Below are 22,198 nucleotides of genomic sequence, written 5' to 3' on the forward strand. Positions count from 1 at the left end.
TCCAGGTTGTATTTTTATTTTGAACATAACACTACAAAGTGATAGAAATTATAGCTTCCTGTGAAGAAGGGTTGTACTCTCTCTGCTTTCCTGCTGAGTTGGGTCATGACCTCAGAAAAGTCATTGAACTGCTTTGTGACTCAACTTCTCAGATACTAAATTGGCGGAAACCCCACCTGACATCTTCCCATCAACAGCACAATGAATATTACAGAGAAATTTTGAGGAAAGACACTCTTGATCCCAGATTCAAAGGAGTGTTGTGCTGTCCCAGTGTGATTAGCATGCTCTCAGCACTGTGCCAAGATGCTGCCAGTCTATCCATCAGGGCAGAAGAGACAGGAGCCTTTTCATTCACAGGCCAAGAGAACCATTAACATTTTTATTAATTCAAGTCAATCTTGCAGTATCTGTATTTGGTTACTAAACTCCTGCCTTTCCTTGTTCACGTATTCACCTTCACAATCTGCAACCATCCACTCACAAGGGACCAGTACACTGTCTATAAATAATACTGTATGAAATCACCATTTTGGGGCCTGAAAGATGGTTCAGCAAGTAAAGGCCTTGCCATCAAGCTTCTTCAGGCTTGAGTTCAAGTCCCCAGAACACACATGGTTGAAGCCAAGAACTGAATCCCACAAGTAGTGTTCTGTCCTCACAACTACACAATGTCATGGGCATTCACATACACAACCAAACAAAGCCAATAAATACATGGATGATTGATAGAAAGATTAGACAGACAGACAGATAGATAGATAGATAGATAGATAGATAGATAGATAGATAGATAGATAGATAGAAAACTTTAATGACCATTCTGTTAATTCCTTTAATGAATATTTCACAATTAACAAAAATTTAGTAAAATCACAGTTTTTTCCTCCCTACTTGCTGTATAGATTCACTTCCTTAGAACAGACTGAGAAAACAAATAAACTCAACCAGTGTGCACATGTTTGCTGGTCCTAGGCTGTGACAGAGTAAGCACTGTGGTCTGTATTCTTGTGTTACCCCAAATTCAACTTTTCAAATCTAGTTACCAACATGATAATATTCAGAGGTGGGGGGTCTTTTGTGGTGCTCAGAGCATAAAGACAGAGCTTTGATGTGTGGAATGCGTGCCCTAAAAGGAAGACACAGGAGCAACCTCATCCCTTCTTTTTTTCTGGTAGTTCAGTGTGAAGCTAGCCCTTATCACATATAGACCATACTGGTTTCTTGATCTTGAGTGCCTAGCCTCTGGAGTTGTACAAAATAAGTCCCTGATGATAACACCAGTAGTACAGACACTGAGATCGACAATTAATAAATGGGACCTCCTGAAACTGAAAAGCTTCTATAAGGCAAGGACACAATCAATAAGACAAAATGCCAGGCTACAGAATGGGAAAAGATCTTCACCAACCCCACATCTGACAGAGGGCTGATCTCCAAAATATATAAAGAATCCAAGAAACTAGACATCAAAATACCAAATAATCCATTTTAAAAATGGGGTGCAGATCTAAGCAGAGAATTCTCAACAGAAGAAACTCAAATGGCCAAAAGACATTTAAGGAATTGCTCAACATCCTTAGTTATCAGGGAAATGCAAATCAAAACAACTCTGAGATACCATCTCACACCTGACAGAATGGCTAAGATCAAAAACACTGATGACAGCTTATATTGGAGAGGATGTGGAGCAAAGGAAACACTCCTCCACTGCTGGTGGGAGTGCAAACTTGTACAACCACTTTGGAAATCAGTATGGTGGTTTCTCAGAAAATTGGAAATCAATCTACCTCAAAACCCAGCAATACCACTCTTGTGCATATACCCAAGGAATGCTCAATCATACCACAAGGACACTTGCTCAACTATGTTCACAGCAGCACTATTTGTAATAGCCAGAATCTGGAAACAACCTAGAAGCCCCTCAACTGAAGAAAAGACAAAGAAAATGTGGTATATTTACACAATGGAGTATTACTCAGCTGTTTAAAAAAATAACAACGTCATGAAATTTGCAGGCAAATGGATGGAACTAGAAAAAAATCATCCTGAGTGAGGTAACCCAGACCCAGAAAGATAAACATGGTATGTACTCACTCACAAGTTGATATTAGATATAATGCAAACAATAACCAGGCTACAATCCACAGCCCCAGAGAAGCTAGGTAACAAGGAGGACTCTAAGAGGGACACATAGATCATTCTGGAAAGGGGAAATAAATGAGATCTCCTGGGTAAACTGTGGGTGGGGAGGAGGAGAAAAGGGGAGGGTATGGGGATGGGAACATGAGGGATCTGGATGGGGAGTTGGGGGGTGAGATGGAGAGGGAGAGCAATGAAAGAGATATCTTGATAGATGGGGCCATTATGGGATTAGGGAGAAACCTGGTGCTAGAGAAACCTCCAAGAATCCACAAGGACGACCCCAGTTAAGACTCCTATCAATAATGGAAAAGGTGCCCGAACTGGCCTTCTCCTGTAGTCAGATTTGTGAGTACCCTAATTGTCATCATAGAATCTTTGTCCAGTAACTGATGGAAGCAGATGCAGAGATCCACAGCCAAGCACTGGGCTGAGCTCCGGGAGATAAGTTGAAGAGAGAAGAGGCATTACATGAGCAAGGTGGGTCAATATCCTGACAGAGAAACCCACAGAGACAGGTAACCTGAGCTCATGGGAGCTCAGGGACTCTGGACCCACAGTTGGGAAACCTGCATGGAACCAAACTAGGCCCTTTGCATGTGGGTGACAGTTGTGTAGCTTGGTCTGTTTGTGGGGCCCCTAGCAATGGGACCAGAATCTGTCCCTGGTGCATGAACTGGCTTTTTGGAACTTATTCCCTGTGGTTGGATGCTTTGCTCAGCCTTGATGCAGTGGGGAGGAGTTTGGTCCTACCTCAACTTGATATGCCAGACTTTGTTGACTCCCATAGGAGGCCTTACCCTTTCAGAAGATTGGATGGGGTATAGTGTAGAAAGGAGGTATGGGAAAGGAAAAGGGAAGAGAGGAGAGAGGGGAAACTGCGGTTGGTATGTAAAATAAATTTTAAAAATTAATTAAAAAGCAAATAAACAAACAAACAAAAATATATCCCTGATGATTCTGAATTGCCTGGAGGTAAACCCTAAAAAATTCCTGAGATGATTCTATCTTCATCTACACCATGATTTTCTCTGACATAACTAGAAAAGTAAAAGGACAAACAGGGAGGCTCCAGCAAACTGAACATTCTTGACTGACTTTATCACCATGAGTCATCGAAAACAGACTTGCCTTGCTATCTCCGTTGTTTAAAACTCTGAATAACACACTGCAGTATCAGCACTTAATGTATAATACATTATCTCCTCCAAGAAGAATTCACAGGCCACAAAAACCATTAAGCCAAGCTCTTCAAATCTCTGCAGTAAAATGTGGGTTAAAAGCTTTGAATCTTCATAGTCTGGTGAAGTCTGGTCACAAATGGTGACCAAGCCATTTATAAGTGATTTAATGCATACTTCTGAGAATCCAAGGTCAAGCGTATAATTCAAGCGAGGTAGCCCCCACTAGGAATGAATGAACAAACCCCTCAAACCTCAAGAAGCCCAGTTCTTGTACTTTCTTTAAATTCAAGTTTTATCAAATACATTTTATACTCCCTTCCATTAAATCAATACCCATCTGGAAGTAGTCTGCCAGTTATTAGAAGACACACTCATGTGACAAGATATGATCTCTGCTCTCAAAGTGCCATGTCATGTCTTAGTACCCAAATCAAGTATATGCAGTACAGAGTCTAGCAGGTGCTATTAAACTACTAGCAATAAATATTTATGCAACATGAAATATGGGCACTAAATATTGAAGAAAGAAAAACTGTGTTGATTAAATGCCTACGGCACAAGGAAAACATTTCTGATTTTCAACATGAGGAAAACTTGACATAGAAAAGTTTAAACTTGAGAGAATGGCAAGTGCATTCTCAGTGTATGGAACAGGGTATGCCAGAACATAGAGATAAAGTAAGAATGTAGGACCTCTGGGAGAGAAGAGGTGAGCACATGGGACTTCAGGGCCTGGCAGGATGTGGTACCCAAAGGACTTTTTCTAGATGACCACCATTCTCTGCCAAATACATCAATATTGGGGTTTCCATGGCTGCTCAACCCTGCATTGACTTTAAATTCCCCCTACAGGTGTTTGAGCTGATTTAGCAATTGTATTCTCTATTGCTTTACATTGAGTTTGAAATCACCTAAAACCCGTGCATTTCCTCTCAGCCAATGTCAAGCTTGATCACTCCTGTATTTTTGTCGACTATTTCTTAACTTAAATGCAGAACCCAATGCTGCCAATACATTTCATTTCTGTTGTTATGGTGATCTGTTATTTTAATTTGCCAAATTTTTCTTTGAACCCTGACTTTGTCATCCTCAATAATAGCTATTCCTCCATGCATTAATAATAGCAAAAATTATAATTACAGCACACAGTTTTGAGAGAATCAAAGGATTGTACCCAATGGGTTGACAGTGGAGACCTTTAGCCAAGCTGACTATGCTCCATCAATCAACACATTTTAAGTATTAACTTGATGAGCTATTCATCCACATAATTATTATACAATCTGTGTTTCTTTAACTTCTGTACAAGTTCATGAGATATTTTTGAATTTCTTGTTTGAAATTAAAACTCACTATCTCACTGCCACTCCATAAATAGCTAAGCCTACATTCTGTGGATGGAACATGTTCTCTGAATACAACAAATATATACTCAATGGTCTTACACGTTTATGTAATGGTCCTTCAATTTAACTTACTTTTATCAAATACACAAATGACTTCTTTCCTTTTGTCTAGAATTGATTTTGGAGTTACCTGCAATGTGTTATTGCCAGTTTGTGTGCACTCATCAAGAGACTCCTGGAACATCTCTTCCCAGTTCCATGGTCAATGACTCATTGACAGGTTAAATCATCCTGGTAAGAAAGTTTACTCCATGACCACCAGCAAATGGCAGAGCTTGTGGGTTGTTGGGACTATTAAAAAAAAACTTGTTGTTGAAAATTTTCATTAAAATAAGATATTCCTAAAGGTCTGCTAAGGTTCCCAGCTTTTGGCAATTCACCGCTGTCATTACATATGTGTCACATGCATCTTATATGACCTAGAGACCTCCAAGACATTCGAGTCACAAGTGGGGAAAAAGAATTGAAGCATAAGGAACACAAAAGAGCCAGAGGCTCCATCTGGGAACCAACATATCACCAATGTGGTTCCTAGATGATAATGGATACAGATAGGATAATGTGTAGGATGGGAAGAGCAAAGTCCTGAGAACCAAACCTTCTGTGGCACCTGCTTTGAAAGAGCAGGGCCTGGGAGCCTCTATAGAAAATTAAGAACTCCTTGAGCCAGGGAGAACCAGCATGAAGCCACCAGTTCCTGACCATAAGCTTAAGCAGAGCACAAGACAGCCCTGGGTGATTCAGATTACAATGATCTCCAGTGGTGTACAGGAACCATCTAATGCAGCAAGCAATTAAAGAATCAGTGTAATTCCAACCTAGAGATCATATTTGTCTGCAATATCCCAACATGAAATCGGATTTAACTATGTTTTATACATTTTGGAATCCATTTTCTTTTTTCTCTACTGTAAGGGATCTGGAAATAAATCACCTGTGTGTTCTTGCCCTTACCTTCCTTGTCATGTCCTACTTCACACAGCATCACTGTATTAGTTCCTTCCTATCGATGTAACAGACTACCCCAACACAGGGCTGCTGAAATGGTTCTGCAGTTAACAGCACCTGCCACTCTGGCAGAGGACTCACAGCAGGCAACTCACAACTGCCTATAACTCCAGCTTCATGGGATCTTCTATGAGCACCAGGCATGCCAGTGATATATGTACATACATGTAAGCAAATATAAATACACATAAAATAAAAAATAAATAAACCCTAAAAATAAAAATACCCTGATAAAAACAACTTAAAAAAATAGTTTGCTTTGGCTTACAGTCCCAAAGGGGATACAGTCAGTCATCATAGAGAATGAACGTGAGGCCAGCCTAACCATCAAGAAGGGATCACACACTTTATCCACACATGGGAAGCAGAGAGAGAGAACAACATGTAGGACCGGGCTCTAAAATCTGAATCCCAGTGACACACTGGCTCCAGGAAGGTTTCACCTCCTAAAGGTTCCATAACCTTCCCAAAGAGTACCACCAACTGGGGACTGACTACTCAAATGTGTGAGCCTGTAGGAAACATTTCACATTCAAACCAAAATAACCACTTGTGAGTATCGTGTTATCTTTCCTAAGTACAGTGACTGAAGAACATTCATAGATAATCAACACCAGTAATTCCTCTGAATTTGCTTTTCCAAACTACTGAGATCACTCCATACCACAGTACTGTGCATTTGGCTACCTCACTTTCAGAATTACAGATGCTGCACCAGTCTCCATGGAATTTATGAATATTGAGAACGATTTGACACTACCAATGAACCTCGTGGTCTGTCAAATAGTGACTTGGAAAATATAAAATATTTTTGTAACTCCAGAATTTTTTAGTTTGCTTTTCAACTAAAACTTGCTTTTCAACTAAAACTATGCATCTTAAGCTAATAAAAAATTTGTAACTACTGTACGAACTGTCATAAAACTTAATACTTTTGAATATTTTATAAACACAATGGCCTCCCAAGTAATTTCTTGTGTGTGTGTGTGTGTGTGTGTGTGTGTGTGTGTGTGTGTGTATTTTTTCAGCACAGGGTTTCTCTGTGTAACAATCCTGGCTGTCCTGGTATCTGCTTTTTAGACCAGGCTAGCCTCAGAGATCCACTGTCTCTGCCTCCTGAATGCTGGGATTAACGGCAGGCACCACCACCACTGGCCCAAGTAATTGCTTTAGTTCATATGCCTCTTGTATTTCTCACTGCTTTCTATAGCTTTGAATTCAGAGTTCTCAAGAGGTAGGTTATAGTATATTTATTTTTTCTCATTCTCTTTTTCTGTATTATCCAAGTTTTTTCACAGTTCACAAATGGAAGATGTTAATTTTTTAAAAACATCTGGTCCACAAAAATGAGAAATAGATTTTATATAAACAGGAGTTTTCATTCAGAACAACATTGTATCAATTTGCTTCATTTTGACAGCAATTCAGTTAAGAGAAAGCATGCATGATCAGGTAAATGATGGAGTTTACTGGTCAGGTCACAGTAATTAGAGATGTTACCTTTAATATTATTTAATTAGTTAAAAATTGACTAAAACTTAATTTCATTTTAAAAGTTGATAATATCAAGAGTGATGATGTGTCCCATATCACAAGCAGATACATCTTCATCACAAATAAGATAAACCCCAGGACCCTAAAGGCTTGCCAGATCATGAGGGGGTCCGCAGACCAATTTCTCAACTTCATGCCATCTCTGAACAGCTTAGGAACCACTTCAAACTGAGTCTCCCATTTGTGTGCCATGGAGGACTCCAGCCTGCAGAGCAGGCAGCGCATGGGACGTGACTGCTTTCCCTTTCATGATTGATCTCTTCTTTTCCTTGCTCGAAAATACATTAGTCATTTCTGCCAACAAAAGCATCCTTCCAGCAACAGATGTTATGGCATAAAGAGAGACTTGTACATGCTGGTATAAATAACAAAGGTGTTAGCTGGAATTAAAAGTAGACATTTCATATATATATATATATATATATATATATATATATATATATATATATGTCTTCCGTGATTATTGAGTGAGTGTAAAAATCCGCTATAAATAAATTTTACATAAACAACATGTTTAAGGAACACTGGAAAGTTTGACTAAGAAAGAAAATTTATCTTCAAATTGATGACTATTTTGTTCACCCTAAACAGAGTTTACATGACTGCTATACATAAACATACTCTAAGATACTCATTAATCACCAGCTTTGAACTAAATCCCCACTTGAAGAAAGCACATGTGCTTCTGGGTGCAATTTTTTATAAACACCAAGATGCCTTAACCCCTTCACACACTAGGGAGTCAGTGACGACTGCCTCTCAAATCACCTCCCAGATGGAGGCATCATGAGGGAGGCTGTTTGTCATCGTAGTAGCAGCAGCATCTTGGCGACTGCACAAAGTGAGTGTGTAAGCCAGCCAATGCCCGGTCACACTGCTGTGTCCTATACATCTCCCTCCACCCACTGGCTATCAGCTCTTTATTGACACTTTTGAAGGGTTCTAGGAAAGCAGCATTGCCATCTGTGACAGACCATGAATTCTAGATTAATGAGCCTCCTAGCCATCCATGACATAGTCTTAGAGGGCAGAGCCTCTAGAAACTGGATGGAGAAATGTGATTCCCTGGCATCGGAAGTCCCTTCTCTTGGGTATTTTTTGAAGCTGTTGGGAGGTATATCTGAGTCTGGTGCTAAGAACAAGCAAGCAAGCAAGCACCCACCCTGCACAGAGCACGGTTCAAAGCCTAGGACTTTCTCAGAGGTATATGGTCCTGCATCATCAACATGTGTGTCTGCACTCTGGGCTCCTCTCCTGTAAATAGGGATCTACCTACTCCGTGTGATTGTTAAGAATAGTTGTGCATTGGCCGGGCGGTGGTGGCGCACGCCTTTAATCCCAGCACTCGGGAGGCAGAGCCAGGCGGATCTCTGTGAGTTCGAGGCCAGCCTGGGCTACCAAGTGAGTTTCAGGAGAGGCGCAAAGCTACACAGAGAAACCCTGTCTCGAAAAACCAAAAAAAAAAAAAAAATAGTTGTGCATTAATATTTGTGGAAAACTTGGAAATATATCACAGGGATTTATTTGGGGAAATCTAACTAGAAAGTACCTGCATGGAATGAGGAGTACTTTCATGCATGTTCCTTAGTTTCATAGCCTGAACAAACACATGAGCATAGGATTCTTAACCCCATTTGATAGATAAGGAATCTGAGGCTTATGAGGTTAACCACCCTGCCAACCAAAAGTTCTGTAATAGGCCCACAATTGTCTGTGGCTGACGGAAAGTGTTCCAAGCCCTCGTTAAATCAAGCTTGATTAATGGTGAGAGGATCAACTGCCAAGCTACTAATTAAAATATTCACCAGGGTAATTGTACACTTGGATCCCATGTTGCTCCAAGATGTATTTGGAGAAGCTGATAGAAAAACAACAACAACAACAAACAAACAAATTTTTAAAACCTGTAAATAGATGAAGAAAAAGAAAAGATTTTCTATATTTTTAAGGTGTCACATGCTAAAACTAACCAATAGTTTTTCCTATTTGCAGACTATCACCACTTTGAGTTCTCATATTATTAAAGGTGTCCTATTAGTAGAGAAATGTATCCATCAAAAATTTTCATAAATGCCAAAAGTACCAAAGACACAATGCCCACATCAGAGTTCCTGACCACCCTTGGCTATGAACTTGCTTGGACTCTTATCTCATTATCCAGGAAGAGAAGAAAGATTTACAAAGAAATGCCTTTGGTTAAATTATTTTAATTGTGGGGATAAGACAAGTCTTCTCAAAGCCTGCTCTGCGAACATGCACACGTCCGTAGGGAAGGTGTGCCAAGAGTGAGACACCAGAAGCGTTCGTGTCTGGAGCACAGCCACTAGCTGAGCTAACAGCAAGGCAGCGTGTCCTGGAACAGCCAGTGCCTCATCAGACGATGCCACCACTGCCTCCTGACCAGGGTATTTCCGAGTCAGGTTGTGTGAACGTGAGGAAGGTAGCACTTCCTTGCTCATCTCTGGAGGCTTGGCAATCCAACGTCGCCTGCTGTCTGGAAGTAACTTAGCAAATTCTTGAATTAGTAGAATTAAATGAAGATTGGCAGGCTAGGTAGATGAATGCAAAGATGGATGGGGGCCATGCAGGTCATAGACTAGTTTAATATAAAGCACTGTTTATATTTAAAGGTCTGAATTAATGCCTTGGAATATAATGCAAAACAAAAAAATGAGCAGAAATACATTTCAGTATAGCCTATACACTAGAGGCAAGAATTAACTATAGAAATGGATTTCTCTATCTCAATGTTTTGAACACAGTGTCAAATTGAGAGGGGGGAGATAGAGAAGGAACAATAAATAGATTATACATACTTATGATTTGGATATGAAGTGTATGCCCAAAGATTCATGTATTGAAGATTTATTTCCTGATTCAGGTGGTGTACAGAGACTGTGTGTTTGGGAAGTGCTTAGAGAGAGAGGGTTTTCACTTTATGAATGGGTTGATTCACTCTTGGATACCCATTGTGGACAGACTATTGACAGGTGGCTGAACTCTAAAAGGTGGGCTCTGGTGAGTGGTAGCAGGTCACTTGGAGTGTGCCTTCAGGGGATATACCTTGCCCCCCAGCCCCTTCTCTGTCCCCTTTCTCTGTATATTGGCTATCGTGTTGAAAACCAATTCTTCTGTCCTTTCTTCTCTCTGCCATGGCGCTGAGCCTCACCAGGGGCCATCATTACAGTGCCAGCTGACCATGGCAGGAACTCAGGCTTCATCCAGCCTCAGTTCAACCCTAACTCTCCTGACCAATAAGCTTCACACTGTATTTAAGCCTGTCTTTCAAAAATATGCAAAGAATACAAATTTTAAAATCTCAAAAGTGCTCTTTGTCTTATCAACTCAGAAGAGGCCCACCAGTCTCTCTCATGCTTTGCAGTTTCCTTCCCTTTTCCAATTTCACGTCTGTACACCTTTTTGTTGGTGCTGTTTTGCTTTATTAGCTGCTTTAGGATATAATGATATCAAAACTCTTCACTTCAGGAAAAGTTGAGGACTTTGTGACCTATTCTGAAAAAGTAGAAATTATGGAAGAATGAAATCCAATTCCAGTTCACCTGGCCTACCTTCACTATTTTGGTGACACCACAGAATTCTATCCCTTTCCTGGAGGTGGCATACAGCAGACCTAGCCACAGATAACCACTGAGGGAAGTATGCTAGTTGGATTTTGTCAGTTTGATACAGATTTAGACGTATCTCCATGAGGAACCTCAATTGAGAAAATTCCTCCTTCAGATTGCCTGTAGGCTGGTGTATGGGGAGTTTTCTTGACTGATGATTCATAATTAATATGGTTGGCACCAGCCCACCATGTCACCCTGGGCAAGTGGATCTGGAGTGTACAAGAAAGAAAACTGAGCGAGCCAGAAGAAGCAAAGCAGTAGATAGCATTCTCTCATGGTCTCTGCTTAAGTTCTTGCCTCCAGGTCCTGTCTGACTTGAGTTCCTGGCCTGACTTCCCTCAGTGACGGACTGGAAGCATAAGCTGAAATAAACCCTTTCCTCCCAAGTTGTTTTGGCCATTGTCTTTATCACAGCAATAGAAATCCAATTAAGACAGGGCAGCCTCTGCCTTGGGTTGAACTTTACCTCCTGAAATTTCTCCTACTCATCAATTCTGGTAAAACTGGTCATACCTCAGTGGGGACAGCTGTGCCACAGAGTCCTTGCCACTGTCTCATTGTCCTGTTTTCCCTGCCTTTTATATCCCATGTCTCCCATACACTCATGTGACTGGACAATTGGTTCCAGCTACAGACACTGTTCTGAAAGCTATAAAACGTTTGGGAGGTGGAGCCTCACTATAGAAAGTGAGTCACTGAAGGTTGGGCTGGGACTTATATCCCCAGTGCCTGCTTGCATCCTGCAGGTGCAGACAGTACAGGTACAGTGTGTGTGTGTGTGTGTGTGTGTGTGTGTGTGTGTGTGTGTGTGTGTACACGTGCCCAGTAGCTTCATGCCCCTACTGTTGTACTTTCCCCAGCACAAATGGACTGTGTCCCTTCTTAAACTCAAAGCCAAAAGAAGCTCTCTTTTCTAAAGTTGTCAAGTGTTCTGTCACAGAAATAATAACTAATATAAATACACACACATGCACACACACACACACACACACACACACACACTAAAAGTAATAACACTTGATAATGATTATCTTTGGAGGGAAAAGTTTTGTTTTAGCTAAAGTATATTTAATAGTCATATCCTGGTATAACATTCTAAAATTTAAGAGTATTGTAGCACAGCCATGGGCTTGCCATGAAGGACTCTGCTCCCTTAACAGGAATGTGAGTGTTGATGGAGCCTGATGGACTTATCAGTGGTTCTAAACTTGGCTGCACAGTCTCATTCTTCTACAGACATGAAGGCAGGGAGGGTGGGGCCCTGTAGGCACCACAGTGAAAATAAATGTGCTATCCAATGCAAGCTTTTGACTGTGAGGAGGAGGCTACCTGGCTAAATCCTCAGCACCTTCTGCTCACTGTTGCTGTGAATGTAAACTGTCTTTAACAAGGATGATTAAAGAGAAAATGACTAGGTTGGGGAGATGGCTTTGTGAATAAGAATGCTTACACCGTAAGCATGAGGACCTGGGTTCCACATCCCAGCATCCACCTAAGATGTCTGCCTATAATCCCAACATGGCGTTGGAGGAATGGGTGGGTACCAACAGCTCCCTGGACAGTCAGCCTTGCCAAAATGGTATGCTACCAGTTCAGTAAGAGGTGATATCTCAAGAAAATAAGGAGGAGTTGAGGAAGATGGATGTAGAGGTGGTTGTCTGTGCTTTACCCTGAAGCAATGCCCCTAGGGAGGCAGAAGGTACTTAAGAGTACCTGCTGCCTCCAGACACTTGCTATCCTGCTCTGATCTCTGAATTCATATGCCCTACACACACACACACACACACACACACACACACACACACACACACACACACAGAGAGACAGAGAGAGACAGAGAGACAGAGACAGACAGAGAGAGAGAGAGAGAGAGAGAGAGAGAGAGAGAGAGAGAATAAATAAGTAATAATGACTAATATCCAACTCCCAGGCCCTTGCAATTTAATCTAATTTGTGTTACTTGTGACACAGAGGCGGGATTTTTGAGTTTATCCAAATGATTCTGTGTTGTGCTGGGTGACTCTGCTGTCAGTGGCCAGGGATAACTCTAAGCTGGTTTTTCTGTCTGAAAACAGAGGTATTCCCCTGCAGCCATTCAAGTATCTAAATCAAGAGCCAACGTCTGAGGGGCTAGGGAGAGCTCAGTCAGGAATTTGCTGCCATGAAGTCTTTGAAGACCCAAGTTCAAATTCCCAGAACTGACATAAAAGACACTCAGCAGTGCTTATCTATAACTCAGTGTTGGAAAACGGGGTGGGGAAAATGGGTCCCTAGAGCTTCTGGGCTGGCCAGCCTGACCTACTGGTGAGCTCCAGGTTCAGATGGAAGACTGCATCTCACAAGATAAGGTAGAAAACAAACAAAGAAAAGTCCAGACATGAGCCTCTAGCTTCCACATGCATGTGAGTGCACACACAAACATACACATACACAAATAATAATGATATTAAATAAATAAATAAATAAATAATGTAAGAAAAATATTAAAGAGTGTGAGGAAAAACATTTCCACTGTCTAGAAAGTTGTTCTCACCTGTGTGTACTTGTGTGTGTGTGTGTGTGTGTGTGTGTGTGTGTGTGTGTGTGTGTGGTGTGTGGTGTGTGTGTGTGTGTGTGTGTGCACGTGCGTGTATGTGGTGTGTGTGTGTGCACACGCACAGGTGTCCTCACTAGTAGGCCAGAGGTTAGCATCACATTTAGCCTCCTATGTGTAGCTCTTTGTTTTTTCAAACAGGGTCTCTCATTAGACCTGAAGCAAAAGGTTCAGCTAGGCTGGCTGGCCAGCAAACACCAGAGTCTCCCTGTTCCTGTCTCCACGGGTAGATATGGTTATGAAATAAAGTCTGGGAAAGCTTTGTGCTATTGATGCAGCACCTAATAAGAGCACCTGTCTTCTATTTTCTGGGCTCTGCTACTTGCCTGATATGGCTGACAAATTACCTTATTTGGTTTTAGTTCCATTCACATGTCTGTACTACACATTGCTCTTTGGAATATGGCAAAGAGCTGAGAATCCTTGGGAGGTGACAGTCACTAATCGGGGAATTCGATTACAAATCATTCTATGTAGTTGTTGGTTTGATGGTGATAGTTGGATGGCATTATTTCTAAATTAGAATATCAAAGGCATTAAAAATATAAGTGTATTTTAAGGTTAGGGTGATAATCATGAGAAATTAGGTATATACTTTCTGACTACATTCTTACAGGTGGCATGAAAAACGCACTTGACCTTAAGGTAAAATTTTTCCAAGGCCGCGATTGGTTAATGGATAATTAGATTGATTAAGCCTATATATATGCACAGAATGCCTCTACTAAATATTCATCCATCTAGTTTTATAAATATAACTCTAAGTGGCTTTAGATTAGTTCCTTTATCCTGTTTGACGTGGCAGATAAATCATAAAATGTTCCTGAAACCTACAGGCATTTTGTAATCACCCCCAAGCAATTCCCTGTAATGCTACTGTTATTGTGTGTCGTTGCTGAACCCAGTTCTTATTTTTGGTCTACTACCTGAAGAATTCTAATCTCTCTTGTCATAAAAAAGAAAACGTTGGGGATTTCTTAGTAATTTTCCTCAAAGATATTTCCCTAGGTTGTATCATGCAGAAAAGTAATTATGACGCATATTGTTTAATTGTAAATCCATGTTTTGTGTTGAAATTATGACTTGAAAAGGGAGTTAAAATAAAGAAAAAGTAATCTCTCTTCTAGGGGAGTAGCAAAGCTATGTTGATCTGAGATCTAAATGGTTTTTGTTTCTGACTGTTTCTGTTCCAGCTGCATAGATAAAGAATAACTATAAAACTGTCCCAAACTCTCTTGGTTCTTTTCTATTCACAATGATCCAATTTTTATGATTTCTAGGGTCAGAGGATGAAGCCTCCAATGGATGAGACACAATAAGACCTTGGCTATAATCAACAAAATATGAAGGAGAACAATAAGGGAAGAAGGGAGGGAGGGAGGGAGGGAGGGAGGGAGGGAGGGAGGGAAGGAAGGAGGAGGGAGGGAGGATAATCTCTTCATGGATGCAACTAAGAATAACCACATGATCCCAAGGGGCAGGTGTCTATCATAAACTTTCTGCCTTAACACTCAGCTGTTCTTATCTACTATGTGGCAGTTAATGCCATTAATACATTCTAAATTCACAGGGGAAAACTGTTGAAAAGATGACGATATTTCAAGTACATGAAAGAAAATGAACAAGAATGTAACTTTGGTTATATCAGCAGTATATTTGTAGAAAAAAAAAGTATTGCTTAAGCCTTGTCAACTCAGAAGTTATTTTTAAAATATGCTTCTTAATGGTCCTACAATATGGTCCCATATATATCACATTCATGCTGTAGGAGAAAATATGAGAAGATAAAGCTGTATAGCAAAAAGATGCACAATTATACAGTTGCTGACTTATGATGATCCAGCTTACATTGTTTGAGGCCTTATCGATGGTGTATAGATGATCTTAAAAGTTTTGCTCTTCTCCCAGGCTATCCATCTGCAATAAGACTCTCCCTTGCAATGCTGAGCAATGCTGAGCAACCTGTATTATAAAGACAAATAGTCCACGCTCTGTAGTATATCGTGTTGCTGAGCTGTGAGGTTCTGTAGGTTAAAAGTACCAAGTACGTTTCTAGATTACTTTATTTTCAACCTATGGAACATTTCCTGAGATAAAACAGAGCACCAAAAATATCATAATGGTTTTTACTTGGGATAGCATACCCCTAATTCCTTGGGGGCAGAATACAATGATTAAAACACTCTCTGAGATGGCATATCTTCAGAAGGGATCAAATAAACTTGACCACTAAATCCAGAAAGTAGAATTAACTCAATGAAAGAACCACATCTTTCAGATGGAAAAATATGACTGTGTCCTATCACTTCTTGAAATTTTAATATAAAAAATAGACAACTAAAGCATGCAGAAGACCTAATTCTAAATCTAGTCAGCCATCAACTCTGTAAACAGACTTAGCCTTGTGATTATTTTGTTGCTAAAACTGTCACAAAACTGTTGGGAGAGTAGATTGTGAATAAAAATTAAGTAAATTTTTCATTAAAAAACTGAAGCTTTCTCCTTTGGGGACAATTACTAAGGTCTGTTAAAAAGTGTGCCATTATAAAATATTAATAGAGGGAATACAGACTAGCACAACATTTGCCAGTAGACGGACATCTAACAGTAGCCACCAAAATCATGAATGCACCTATCTTTTGCTTCAGTTATCTCAAACCTAACATCGTACTTGTATGGAAGCAAAATCAAGACTATGCCTGGCAACCCAAGTTCAAGCCCAGAACCCACATAAAAGTGGAAGAAGAGATCAAGTTCATCAAGAACAACCGTTCACTAACTTCTGCACACACGCAGTGGCATGCATACCTACACATACACATCATGAACAGACATACAATAAAAAATTATAATAATGTCATTTAGCAACAGTCAATAGCTGTGTAAAATATAAGAAGTCCACACAAGTTAATAAAACTCAGTTGTTAGATGTTGACCTACATTTCCAGCCAAGATGATGCAAAAATGCATGTTTTTCTATTTGAATCAACAACAGTAAAAATAGATAAGGCACATATTTGGCCAAACAACAGATGCCAGGAAACACATATGTGGAGTAAAAGAGTCTAAAATTGATTAGCTTGTTGGCTTGACCAGCCCATGAATATAGGAAAATTATCCCAGGTATTTTGGACCTGGAATTTCCCCAAATGTTTTGTGTTAAAAGCTTAGTCCCCAAGCTCGTGCTAATAGGGAGGTAAGACAACCTTTAGAGGGCAAGACGTAGTGGGAAGTCTTCAGGCTGTAGAGGGATAGGGTAAGGAAGGACTATAGGACTCAAGTCTCTTCCCCTTTAAATCTCACTTCCCAGTCACAGGGCAGGCCATTTCATTCAGCCAGGACATTCTACCTCCCTGACAGATGCCCCAAAGAAATGTGTCCATCCAATAATGGGATGGACAGATCAAGGACACAATTCTGAGGCAGAGCGAAGCATTGCTTTGTATCAGTTAATTTTCTCAGTTATTTCTTTTTTGGGGGGCGGGGAGGGTTCAAGACAGGGTTTCTCTGTGCAGTTTTGGTGCCTGTCCTGGATCTCACTCTGTAGACCAGGATGGCCTCAAACTCACAGAGATCCACCTGGCTCTGCCTCCCAAGTACTGGGATTAAAGGCTTGCACCACCACTGCCCAGCCAGATATTTCTTATAGAAATTAAAAACTGACTAACATAAAACCATCTAGAATAGTTGTTAGTACCAGAGTCAAGCATGGGCACAGGGTCAAAAAAGCCTGACTGTTGCCTGTAGAATGGTAAACCTCATGATTGACAGTAGAAGACTGAAGAACGTCTCAGTAATGAAGAAACACAAGACCCCAATACAATATTGTTCTGCACCTGCCTGGTGAATCTTAAAATGATATTCACCATTGAGCAAGGTAAAGTTTATAATGTAATGTCTGATTTCTGAACAAAAGTAACAGGGGAAAAAAAGCAAAGAACTGGGAAAAAATATTACAAATAGATAAATAAAAGTTTAAGGCTCCTTAAATGACGCTGATTCTAGAACTAGCACAGGACTTTAAAGCAGATATTATAAGCAAATATTCCATATGTTCACAATATTCAAACAAAGACATGGGAAATATTTTTTAAAGATTTAAAAGCCACTCAGAAGTGAACCCTAGAGCATCAGCGAAGTACACTGGACATAACTAACCAGTGATTAAATGCTGCAAAAGAAATATTTCTGAACTTACATCTATATATGAAAACCATCCAAAATGAAATACTAAGATAAAGAGGAATCCGAAAGCACATAATTGCATCAATGAGCTATGAGATGATGTCATATGATCCAATACATGTATGAGAGAAGTTATTGAGGGAAATGGAGGATAAGAAAGGGGGGATGGAAGAAAATCTTGAAGAAATAATTACCTTTTAAAACTATAGTGAAAACTTCCAACCTACAAAACTTCCTAAATAAGGAGACATGAGAAAACCAGAAAGCAGATCGTAATCGAACTTCAGTATGTATACACACAATAACAGAGCTTAAAGTACCTAAGAATAAATATAGAACAATGAATGCATCTCTATTGAGAGATTTTAATACTAGCTCAGGAACTGGTAGGAAATTGTATCTAAATAATTAAGGTTGTATATCATTTACTATCTATTTTTAACCATTTCAAACATTTATACAACCTTCTACCCAACAAAAGAATGCACAGTCATTTTAAATGGTTGCAAAACATTTACCAAGATGAATATTCACCCTACTTACCATAAAACACCTCTCATATACTTAAAAAGATTCAAATCACACTCTTTCTCTGAACATAATGAAATTAGCTTGAAAATCAATAATAGACCAGTGTTTGGTGAATTTCTAAACATTTGGTAACCAAATCACACATCTCAAATTAACCTATTGATTTGGATCCTTGGGGGAATCTAGAACCTGGAATCTCTCTGTCCAGAATTACTCCACAGCAAAACTATAAAAACATTCTATGGAAATAAAGCTACATTCCAACATAGCTCATGAATACACATGCCAGGATTTTAAATAAGGTTTTACCAAATAAAATGCACCAAAATATTTGAAAAGGCATTACATTGTGCCAAGCAGTGTTCAAAAATGTCCTCAAAAAGTCTCGTCAGCTACTGTGCTACTTCCATATCCTAATATAATCTCTCCTGCCTGAGTATCAAGAATGCTTAAAATTAACTGACCGATCAAAGTGAGGGGAGGTAGTGGTGACCTGGAATTCTTCACACTACCACAGGAGTAGAAAATGATGCAACTGAGAAAGCAAGCTAGCAACTCCTTGTGTGAGCAAAATGTGTACCAGACATAAAACCAGGCTGTTTAACTCTTAGATGTTTGCTGGAGAAAGGGTTGAGCTTTTCCAAACAGGAGATGTACCCTAGTGTTGATACAGCTTCATTTTTAACAACCAAACACTGAACCTAATTCAAATGCTCGTCACAGGTGAGTGAATAAACAAATTAAGGCGCATCCACATAGACTATGGCACATAACAATGAAAGAACAAATGACTGATACATAGCACTACACCAAGGTTTCAAAATATTATACTTCATGAAAGAAGCCAGACAAAATTAAATACATACGTGGCATAACTCCATTTGTATGAAATTTCAGGAAACGCAAGCCAGTATTCAGTGACACAGAGCTGATGAGTGGTCCCTGAGAACAGTAATGAGAGATGAATTCAGAAAAGGGCAGGAGAAAGCTTTGGGGTGGTGGACATGCTCATATTGCCGCAGGGGTGATATTTCCATGTGTATATACATATGCATACACTTATCAAGTTGTATATTTATCAAGTCCATGAGGTCTCGACCCTACACAAAGAACTATAGGCAATTGAGGAAAGCTGGGAGCCAGAGGAATGGCCTTCCCTAGGGTTATCTAGTGCCAAACATTCAGCCATGAAAGCATACATACAAGTAAAATTTTACAGACTGAACATGTAGTGTTAGGAATATATGTTATAGACATACATTTATGCATGCAACAACAACTAGTGAAAAAAGAAGGCCAGGAATTTGAAAAAGAGTTGGGAGTGAATATAGGAGGAGTTGGAGAGAGGAAAGGGAGTGAATAAATGTCATAATTATAATCTCAAAATTAAAAACATGTACAATTTGTTGCATGTCAGTTATATCTCAGTAGGTTTTAAAAAAAAAATCAAACAATGAGGAATATTTTATGTATTGATTTGAAAGGCAAACCAAGCTTCTGAAGTAAAAAGTTTAAGCATGATAATGCAAAGATACTACATTGAGCATGAGAAAGAAAATAAATATATTGCCTCCCTGGGAGGTCCCTCAGTCTATAACTTCTTTCATCATTTTAGTATTTGACCTCTAAGTACTGTTTAAAAATATTGTAGTCAAAAGCAAGTTATAATCTCAGTGTCTATCAGCTAAAAAGTGGTGAAATGTGCTATAACCATTTATGGTCTTTTAGAAGTAAAATATGTATGATGTATTATTGCATGCTACAACAAAGATGAACTTTGAAATAAAGTGCCTCAGACCACATGGAGCCTAATTCCCTGTAAATGAATGGTCTGAGAGAGAGAAATCTACAGAGATAGAGATCAGAGGCTCCAAAGTGCTTGGGGAAGGGGATCGGAACAACGGCTAAGTATTTCAAGTTGCTTTTTAGAGTGATAAAAATGTCCTAAAATTAAGATATGGTTCTGATTATCACACACCTCTAAGTCATTGAAAATCATTGAAGTGTGTATTTTAAATGGTGAATGTGATGGTAACTTCTGTGTTCAGCAAAGCTATTAAAATATTACTTTTATGGTCATTGCACTCACTCCATTTGTATACTTCATACATGTTATTCTTTTATTTGACATTATTTAGCAGCCACACATTAAGGGCAGCCAACACTGAAGCCCCTTTTGGCCAGACACAAAGCAATAATGTATTCTTTGTCTCTGTATCCAGCAGCACGTGTGCCATGAGCAGTCCTACAGAAAGCCTCAAGTGTCAGGCGCACAAAGGGTCATAGATGCCCATCCATGTTTTCACATGTCCTTTCACAGATGTGTCTACCTCTGTGTGGAGATCCCGCTTTGTCACAGACTGGCTCTGACCAGTTGATGAACTCAGCCATCCTTCTCATAGGAGCTCCCACTGACAGGTGTAAAACAAACAAATGGCTGAATGAACTTTGGGATGTATAGAGGTCACGCTAGGGTTCATTTAAGTCTATTTGAACAGATCAATTAATGAGGCAGGCTTAATATCAGGTGACTTAACAATTAGATGTCCAATCAACTTTGGAAGACTGTGTGATGAAACAGGAGATCTGAAGCCCTCCCTCCAGATGGGTGGTCCCGGGATGAGAGCGGCTCTACAGAGAAAATGACAGGAGAAAAAAGAAAATGACTTGACGGTAGATAAACCAGTGGGGGACGGCAAAAGTTACAGAATTAGGTCAACAGGGTGTCAGTATTTCAGTGCAGAAAATGTACAAATTAGGAGCTTAGAAATAACTTAACTCGATTAAATTAAAAGTCTACAGGATAAGACCACACAGCGAGGGAAAAATAAACCCACATCTAATTATTGTTCTTTCAATTATTTAGAGGATCATTATAATTGGAAACAAAAATTCCATGGTGACAGAGGTGACAGGCATCCTCAGGAGCTGCCACCCTGATACAAAACCATGGGGTGAAACAGAGCTTCTGTTTCTCTTCACACTCAGAAACTAATCCGGAGGCCACACCCCCAGCTTTAGAGAGTTTATGAACACAGCAGGAAAGTGGGGGATGAAGCTGGTCGCTATACCTGAAGTCAATAAAGAATAAAGAAGCTGACCATGTTCCCCACAGCTACATGTCTCAGAACTCCACAAATCATATTACAACTACTTTTCTAAGTTCTTCATTTTTTAATTTAAACACCTAGTAAAAGCCATGCCATTTTTCTGTTTTAAAATGAGCAGCACAAAAAAATTTTAAAAAGCATTTTGAGTATTTTTAAAGCCTGGATTATGTCTATTTCCGATTCAACTTCCTTTGCTTTCTTTACACAAATATGAGAATTAAGAAACTTATTTACATGCAAGGATGAAGAAAGGAAACATTTAGAACTTCCTCCTAGGATATAAACAGAAAGAAAATCCTTCCCTCCCTGGCTTCCAGAGCCAAGGAGGACAATGAGCATATTGTGGGAATTAGAGGAAAGTAGCTGATGTTTCTGAAACAGAAAACTGTGCAGGAGTAGGACCCTCCTGAGTCCATTGTTACCTAGTGTGTCCTCCAGCCAAGGGCTTGTTCTAGCACTCTTGCATGAATAATCACCAGCTTTAAGAAAAATAAGTTAATAAAGTTGTACAATTTCTTGTAATGAAGGGGCCAGAAAGCCTAGAGCTCTGTGGCTGCAAGAGCTTCAGTGAAGCCTTTTTCCAGACTTTTCCCTACCCAGAGCCCCGCTGTGTCTAAACTCAGTCACTCACTGAACAGAACCTGAACAGAACCCCTGGAGGACGGCTGACAAGTTGGCTCTTGCTCCAGAAGGAGACACTGTCTCTAAGTTCAAAGACCACCACGTGCCTTTGGAAGAGTCAACACAGTTGCCAGCACTTCCCTCAAAAGGCCAGAGAAACGCAAGAGCCCCAAGGTTCAGGGCACCTGACCAGTCCTACTGGTGTCCAGAGAAATGAAGCCTATACCAAACGCTT

At 39.9% G+C, this 22,198-nt stretch overlaps 1 long non-coding RNA gene across 2 annotated transcripts in view; it reads right to left on the reverse strand.

The window, feature by feature from the left end:
- The window catches only part of LOC131894651 (uncharacterized), a 28,120-nt gene extending 9,717 nt beyond the window's left edge, over nucleotides 1-18,403 (reverse strand). Inside the window, exons 1-3 of one of the 2 annotated variants that reach the window (XR_009374978.1) lie at nucleotides 18,245-18,403; nucleotides 15,365-15,478; nucleotides 15,151-15,278 (exon numbers count right to left, since the gene is read on the reverse strand). This is a non-coding gene — a long non-coding RNA (uncharacterized LOC131894651). Of the gene's footprint in view, nucleotides 1-15,150; nucleotides 15,279-15,364; nucleotides 15,479-18,244 lie in introns of those variants that run through there. The other variant, XR_009374979.1, reaches the window with a different exon arrangement.
- Nucleotides 18,404-22,198: the final 3,795 nt, after the last annotated feature.

The sequence above is a fragment of the Peromyscus eremicus genome, chromosome 17 (genome assembly GCF_949786415.1).
Source record: "Peromyscus eremicus chromosome 17, PerEre_H2_v1, whole genome shotgun sequence".
NCBI lineage: Eukaryota > Metazoa > Chordata > Mammalia > Rodentia > Cricetidae > Peromyscus > Peromyscus eremicus.